At 41.2% G+C, this 7,871-nt stretch overlaps 1 pseudogene; it reads right to left on the bottom strand.

Moving 5' to 3' along the window:
- Positions 1-5,029: 5,029 nt before the first annotated feature.
- Positions 5,030-5,500, bottom strand: LOC101344389 (V-type proton ATPase subunit G 3 pseudogene; annotated as a pseudogene).
- Positions 5,501-7,871: the final 2,371 nt, after the last annotated feature.

The raw sequence follows: 7,871 nt of genomic DNA on the forward strand, positions 1-7,871 counted from the left end.
TTTTTGTTGTAGAGGTGTTGGATTTTCTTGTAGATTATGGAGATTAGACCTTTGTCTGACTTGTATTGTCCAAAAATTTTTTCCCAATCTGTAGGTTGGAAACTTCACATTTAAAGAGCACAGTCTCTCCTGCCTGAGATTGCCTCTCCTAAAAGCAGTGGACTACATTCTTGCAAAGCACTGTGCAAATGATTCTCTGACAAGTTTGGATGGATGGCCAAAGGTCCAGGCTTCCCTGAAATCAACACTGCCATTTTGGTGAGGAGAAATTAAGAACCAGAAAGGCCTTGGCTAAGGTCTTACAACATGGTGTATTGGGCTGACTACAGACAACTTCAGGGATTGCGCTAGAATAGGGGTTTTCTCCTCAGGACAAGTGAACGTTTATATAATGTTGCATTCTCATCGGGTAATGCCCTCTCGGTCCTCCGAAGACCCAATGAGGAAGAAGAGAGGATCCCCAGTGAAAGAAGAGCATTAATGGTGGTGATTTCCCACATGCTGGGTGTGAGTTGCGGGATTGAAGATGAGGGCTAGAGAAGGGACAACACTCTTATTACTGGGGCCCAGCAAGTGCAACAGGAACACCGTAGGATGGGTGCTTGTACCTTCAGGTTGTCCTGGGGGGAGGGTCATTGGTCTCTTACAGTGCTGTGTGGTCCTCACTGCTATCGGCAGTGGCCAAGTACAGCCTGATGATATCAAGCGTGATTAGGAGTTTAGGGGTCCAGTTGTCCAAGTATATTGAGGGTGGCCAGGCATTCAGAAGCTAGTGCTCTCTAGGTAAAAATAACTCAGCAACTTTTTAAAAGCACACAGCTGATTCACTAATACCAGTGGCAACCACTAGTAGCATTACTTGTGCCAGGCACTCTTCTAATGGTTTTGCATAGAGTAACTGGATCAATCCTCACCAAAACTGTTGTTATTATTGTTACCTGCCATCAAGTTGGCCCCCAACTCATGGTGACCCCATGCACAACAGAAAAAAGTGCTGCTCAGTCCTGCAGCATCCCCATGATTGGTTATGGATCGGACTGTTGTGATCCATAACGTTTTCATTGGCTGGTTTTCAGAAATAGATCACCAGGCCTTTCTTCCTAGTCTGCCTTGGTTTGGAAGCTCCGCCGAAACCTGTTTAACATCATAGAAACACACAAGCCTCCACTGACAGATGGGTAGTAGCTGCACATAAGGTACATTGACTGGGAATTAAATCTAGGTCTTCCACAGGGAAGGTGAGAATTCTACCACTGAACCACCACTGCCCCCCACCAAAACCCTAGGGGGTAGATAATATTATTATCTCCATTGTCCAGATGAGGAAACTGACACACAGAGGTTAAGTGACTACCTCAAGGACATACAGCTTATAAATACCAGAGCTGGGATACAAACCCAGCTAGTTTGGCTCCAGAATTCTTGCTGTTCACCACAACATTATATAGCCCTAGAGTTACACAATCACATACATACATTTTAAATACAATACTGGAGCCTGAATTCAAACAGTTGCATCAACTAGCTTTATTTCTAAGACCTATATACTTTACTTGAGGGGCTCCCAATTACTAACTGAAGTATAGGGAGCTGTGGTACAGATGACAAACACAAATGTATTCTGGTTGCTTCTGCTTCCTAAGCTGTCATGCTCCCTTTTGGCTCACACGGGGTTTGTGAGTGGTTAGAATCCCCAAGAGAAAATTCTGTTTATCCAAGCACCCCCCATAGTGTATTTCTTAAAGTTATTGGTTTCAGTTTATTATTCCAATCTATAAAGTCTTTTTTATGAGTACTGGTTCTGTCATCTGAAGTCTACTAGCTCTTTTGTATCATTTGCAGATATAATCAGCAATTTTTCATTCAAGCCACTATTTAAAAAATAAAGGAACAGGATGGAGCAAAGACACTGTCTTTAGTTATTGTTATTTAATCAACCACAGATCCACCTGCACCAGTCCCTCTTATCCAAAATGTTGCAATAGAAAAGTTCCATATTCCCTGTTCCTCTGGCTGCCTTCCCTCTTAGCTGAACTGCTTCTGTGTCCTCCTCTTCACCTTTCCTCTCAGATTCTATTCCCACCCCTTATGGCGGTGGGGGGGGGGGCGGTTTTGGGGACAGGTTCTGAAACCAGAGCTGTTGCCCAGCATTCCACCTATTGTCCTCAAAGCCTGAGAAGCAAAACAAACCTGCCTGAAATTCTCATTACAGCTCTGTGCTTTGAAAGACAGGGGCCAGCTGCTGCTGTTGCCAAGGCAACCAGTGATGCAGAAAAGGATAACAAAAGGGTCTCAAGTCTCTTGACTGGCCCTCAGAAGTCAAGGAGTTGAGGGGAGAGCTTGGGGTTGGGCCCAGGAGCACATTGACAGAACATTGCTATTTAGGAGGGATTGTTCCAAATGTGAACTTCTAATCCTTCTGTGCCCCTTCAGCCCCTGAGCACAGTCCCCTGCTGTGGACCACCCATACATGCCTTTTGAGTGCCAGGCCTTGTCCTCAGAGGTCCACATGGCCCAGCCTCACCCTTTCCTTTCTACGCCTTCCCCACTCACACCTCGATGTCTTCAATCTCCTCTTTCCTTTCTCTCATCCACTTCTGGGATTCCCTTTCCCCTCCTTTCCTACATGTGTGAGAACATCAGCATCACAAAGCTTAAAAAATAAATTAATTAAAATGAAAATGATCATAAGGCCTGGGAAGGGGTCTGACAGCTGCCTCATTGGAAGATCCACCCTGTGGACCCAGGATATCCACCTCCAAAGGGCAAAGGCTGCACCTTTGGCATGTCCCAACCACATCTGATACAGGTCACTGCCCATGATTCTATGATGACACTTCTGAGCGTTCCCCTATGATAGTTACACACTGGGTGACTTTTGCTGCCATAGCCTAGGGAACCAGCAATAACAAAACAAAACAAAAACAAACCAGTTGCCATCTGTCAATTCTGACTCATGGAGATCGCAATGTCTTACAGAGTAGAACTGCCCTGTAGGGTTTTCTTGACTGTGACCTTTCGGAAGCAGGTTGCCAGGCCTTTCTTCTGAGGTACCTCTGGGTGGGTTCGAACCGCCAGCTTTTCAGTTAGTAGCCTAGTGTTTAACCATCTGCGCCACCCACGGACTCCTGGGGAAACTTAGGGAGCCTTTTTCCATTGGAAGACTTTGAGAGATTTGGTCAAGCCTCTTTCTTCTCTCCATGGTACCCCTCCCCAACCCTGTTCAGTACAGCACACTGCAGGAAGTCAGCCATCATACAGTGCACAACCACAGCTATTTTTATTTTTGTAAGATGGAATCTCCTGTAAGTTTCAGATACACACCTAACTCACCTGCCTGAGTGCAGGCTTAAAACATTACTTCACTGCTTGCAGGTGATCTCTCTTTCATTCCCACCCGACCTACAGGGTTTTTTCTAATCCCTTGATTTTGCAAAAAAAAATTTTTTTTGTTAACTTTGTGCTTCTCAAAATATCCTGGTCCTAAGAATGACTTGGAAGCATGCGTTTAAAATCCAGACACCTGAGCCCCGTCTCAGATCTACTGAATCAAAACTCTGTGAAGTTTGTTTGGGAGTCTGTTTTGCAAAAACTGTCCCGCGTGATGCTTATGCTTGGGCAAGTCTGGAGAACATCGGCCAAGTGTTGCTGTTCCCCTTCTCAGGTTCATTGCTTATCGCGCTCTCTTAGTCTCTGGTGGACCCTTTCAGCTGCAGAGTGGATGTGATCCTCACAGCTCTGCTAACCTGCCGACAAACTGCTCAGGTGAAGTGGTGCTGGTGTGCAGACCCTGGCCCCCATATCCCTCTCATGCTGGCCCAGCTGGCTTTACTTTGCTTCTCTCTCCAGTGCAGTCACACCTGGGGTCATCTCCTGGGCTCCCTGGTCCTGCCATGCTGAGGATACTGCATCAGTGCCTATCAGCTAGCAGCAACCTCAGCCCCAGAGGGAAAGGAGGGGGGAACTTCAGCCATTATGTAGCTTGCCTGCCAGGTATCACACATCTCCTGGCTGCAGACACTGGACAGGAGGGGACAGAGCTTTGACACAAGCTGCCACCTCCTTAGTCACCCAGTGTGAGCACTCAACATGACGTCCTTCTGTTGTGTTGTGGCAGCACCACATACTGGAAAGAGCACAGGGTTTGGGCTCACAAGCTCTGGGAAAAAATCCTGGCTGCCACTTGCCACTAGAATTTGAAAGCTCTCAATATTTCCTTATCTGTAAACCATAGATAATACTTGATTTCACAGGACTGTTGTGAAATTCAGTGTGTAAAATGTGCACAAGTGCTTTGTAGGTAGCAGGCACTCAGTCATGTCAGTTGTCTTTCCGCTTACTTTCTCCCTTTCTGTTCAGGTACAGGCTAATTGATTACATCTCTGCTTCTTTCTGATCCAATTAAAACACTTAGATTGGAAACATAATGGTGATGGTTGAACAACATGATGGACGTGAGTAATATCACTGAATTGCACATGTAAAAAATGTTGAAATGGCAAATGCTTTGTTACATATATAGTTACCACAATAAAAAACAAAAAAGAACAAACACTTCGGAAAAAAGATCAGTAAGCAAAAATTAATTGTATTTTTATTTGTTAGCTGCAAACAATTAGAAATGATATTTTTCTAAAAAATTCCATTTACTATATTTTCAAAAGACATAAAACCCTTATAAATAAATTTAACAAAAGATGTGTAAAAACTTAACACTGAAATGCAAAACATTGCTGAGAGAAATGAAAGAAGATGCAAATAAGTGGAGAGATATGCTATGTTTATGGGTTGGAAGACTCCATATTAAGATGTCAATTCTCCACAAATTGGTGTATAATTTAGCACAATTCCAATTGTGATTCCAATAAGCCCTTGTTTTTTTTTTTTTTAAATTCAGTGCCAATGTACAAACTATGTTACACTGAAATCATTAGATATCCAGTAAATTTGAGATTAACGTTTTAAATTTCTTAATATAAACTTAAAGGCATAAGCAACCAGGCAGCACACATATACCATTTATTAAAGACTATGGCACGCATTTAGTTGGTGAGTAGTTTAGGTGGATGTCTGCTTTCATGTCATAGCCCATGTTCAGAAGCTGGTTCATTACATTCTCTTCTTGTACTTGTAGCTCCCATTCAGTTCTTGTATCTTCCCTAGGGTTTGCTCTTCTGTTTCATCTGCAAGATTACTCTGAGAGCCCATTATCTTAGATTGTTTCAGCCAAAACTCTTAATCTTTCTGCATTTGGTACTGGTCAATTTCTTCCATTGCTTCTTCCTTAGCTTGTTTCAGTCTCTTCCCTTTTCTCTTTTTTGCTTCATTTAGCTTGTCCTTGGCACTTCTTTCTGCCTGAAGGAGCTGGTGGATCTCCTGAGACTGGCTAGTCATGGCAGCCTGCTCCAAGCCAGCTGGCTTCTATGAAATCTGGGAAGTGAAGCCTCCTTTATCCTGTTAAAAATCACCGCATAACTGAGATTGTTGTGTCAACACTGAATTCTGAAGCCCTTGTTTTTTTGTAAATAGACATTGACAAACAGATTCTAAACTTTGTAAATGTTAAGACCTAGAATAGCCTAAACAATTTAGAGAAAGAAAAAAAAAATGTTGGAGGACTTACACTATCTAACATCAAAATTTACTATAAAGCTACAATAATTAGAACAGTGTGGTATTACCATAAGAATAGACAAATAGGCTAACAGAACAGAATGGAGTCCAGAAATAGACCTACACATATGTGAACTATTGATTTTTGAGAAACGCATCAAAACAATTCAATGGGGGAAAAGATAGTCTTTTCAGCAAATAGTGCTGAAACAACAGGATAACCATTGGGAAAAAATGAACTTTAACCCCTACTTCACCATACAGAAAAATTAATTCAAGATGGATTATAAACAAAAATATAAAAGCAAAAACTAAAAAGCTTTTAGAAGAAAATATCGGAGAAAAAATATATTTAATAATTTATTTTATTTGTTGTTGTTGTTGAGAATAGACATAGCGAAACATACACCAATTCAACAATTTCTACATGTACAACTAAGTGACATTGATTACATTCTTTGAGTTGGGCAACCATTCTCACTCTCCTTTTCTGACTTGTTCCTCCCCCATCAACATACACTCACTGCCCCTCAGGTTCCTATCTAATTTTTTGAGTTGCTGTTGTCAATTTGAGCCCTAGTGGTGCAGCGGTTAAAGTGCTCAACTATGAACTGAAAGGTCAGTGGTTCAAACCCACCGGACATTCCATGGGAGAAAGATGTGGCAGTCTGCTTCCATAAAGATTTACAGCCTTGGAAACCCTATGAGGCAGTTCAACTCTGTCCTGTAGGGTCACTATGAGTCAGAATCGACTTGATGGCAATGAGTTTGGTTTTTTGGTTTAGTTGTCAATATGATCCCATATAGATAGATCTTAAAGAGCATAATGCTCAAGGCAGACATTCTTTACTAGTTAAGCTAAATTATTGTTTGGTTTTAGAAGACTTTAGGGGATATTTTTGGTTTAAGTTTAAAGATTAAGAGAATATATTTTTGATCTAGGAGTAGGCAAATATTTCTTTGCTATAGTACAGCAAATAGCCATAAAATAAATAATTGATAAATCAGACTTTACAAAAATTAAAAACTTCTGCTCATCAAAGACAACATTCAGAAAAGTAATAGGCACATCACAGACTACGAGAAAATATTTGTAAAATATTTACCTGATAAAAGATTTATAGTGAGAATATACAAAGAATTTCTACAACTTAATAAAAAGACAAACAACTCAATAAAAAATAGGCAAAAGACTTTAACGAACCCTTCCTAAAGGAATGCATATACAAACCAAAACCAAACCCGTTGCTGTTGATTCCAATTCACAGCGGCCTGTAGGACAGAGTAGAACTGCCCCATAGGGTTTCCAAGGAGCAGCTGGTGGGTTCAAACTGCTGGCCTTTTTGTTAGCAGCTAAGCTCTTAACCACTGTGCCTCCAGGGCTCCATATATATATAAGCATCCAATAAATACTTGAAAAAGTGCTCCAATTATTGCTCATTAGGGCAATGAAATCAAAACCATAATGAGATACCACTATACCTGCTAGAATGGCTAAACTTAAAAAGACTTATGACATCAAATGCTGATGAGGATGTGGAGCAACCTGAACTCTCATACATTGCTGGTGGGAGTATAAAATGATGCAATCACTTTGGGAAAAGGTTTGGAATTTTCTTATAAAGTTAAACATATACCTACCCAATGTTACAGGAATCCCATTCCTAGATATTTAGTAAAGGAAAATGAAAACATATGTCTACAAAAAGACTTGATTAAGAATGTTCATAGCAGCTTTATTTTTATGATAGCCCCAAACTGGAAGCAACACAAATGTCCATCAGAAAGACAGTAGATAAACAAACTTTGATATAGTCATAAAATGGGCTATTATATTGCAATAAAAAGAAGCGCTGGTGGTACAATGGTTAAGCATGCAGCTACTAACCGAAAGACTGACAGTTAGAACCCACCAGCCCCTCTTCAGGAGAAAAGATCTGGCAATCTGCTTCCACAAAGATTATCATCTAGTGGAAACAACCTAGGTGCCCATCAACAGGTGAATGGATAAACAAATTATGGTATATCCACACAATGAAATACTATGCAACGATAAAGAACAACAACGAAGCCGTGAAACATAACATGGAGGAAGCCGGAGGTCATTATGCTGAGTGAACTTAGTCAGTCACAGAAGGACAAATATTGTATAAGACCATTATTATAAGAACTCAAGAAAAGGTTTAAACACAGAAGAAAACATTCTTTGATGGTTACGAGGGTGGGGAGGGATGGTGAGGGTTATTTACTAACTAGAT

Source organism: Trichechus manatus, unplaced genomic scaffold (assembly GCF_000243295.1).
Source record: "Trichechus manatus latirostris isolate Lorelei unplaced genomic scaffold, TriManLat1.0 scaffold00067, whole genome shotgun sequence".
Classification (NCBI taxonomy): Eukaryota; Metazoa; Chordata; class Mammalia; order Sirenia; family Trichechidae; genus Trichechus; species Trichechus manatus.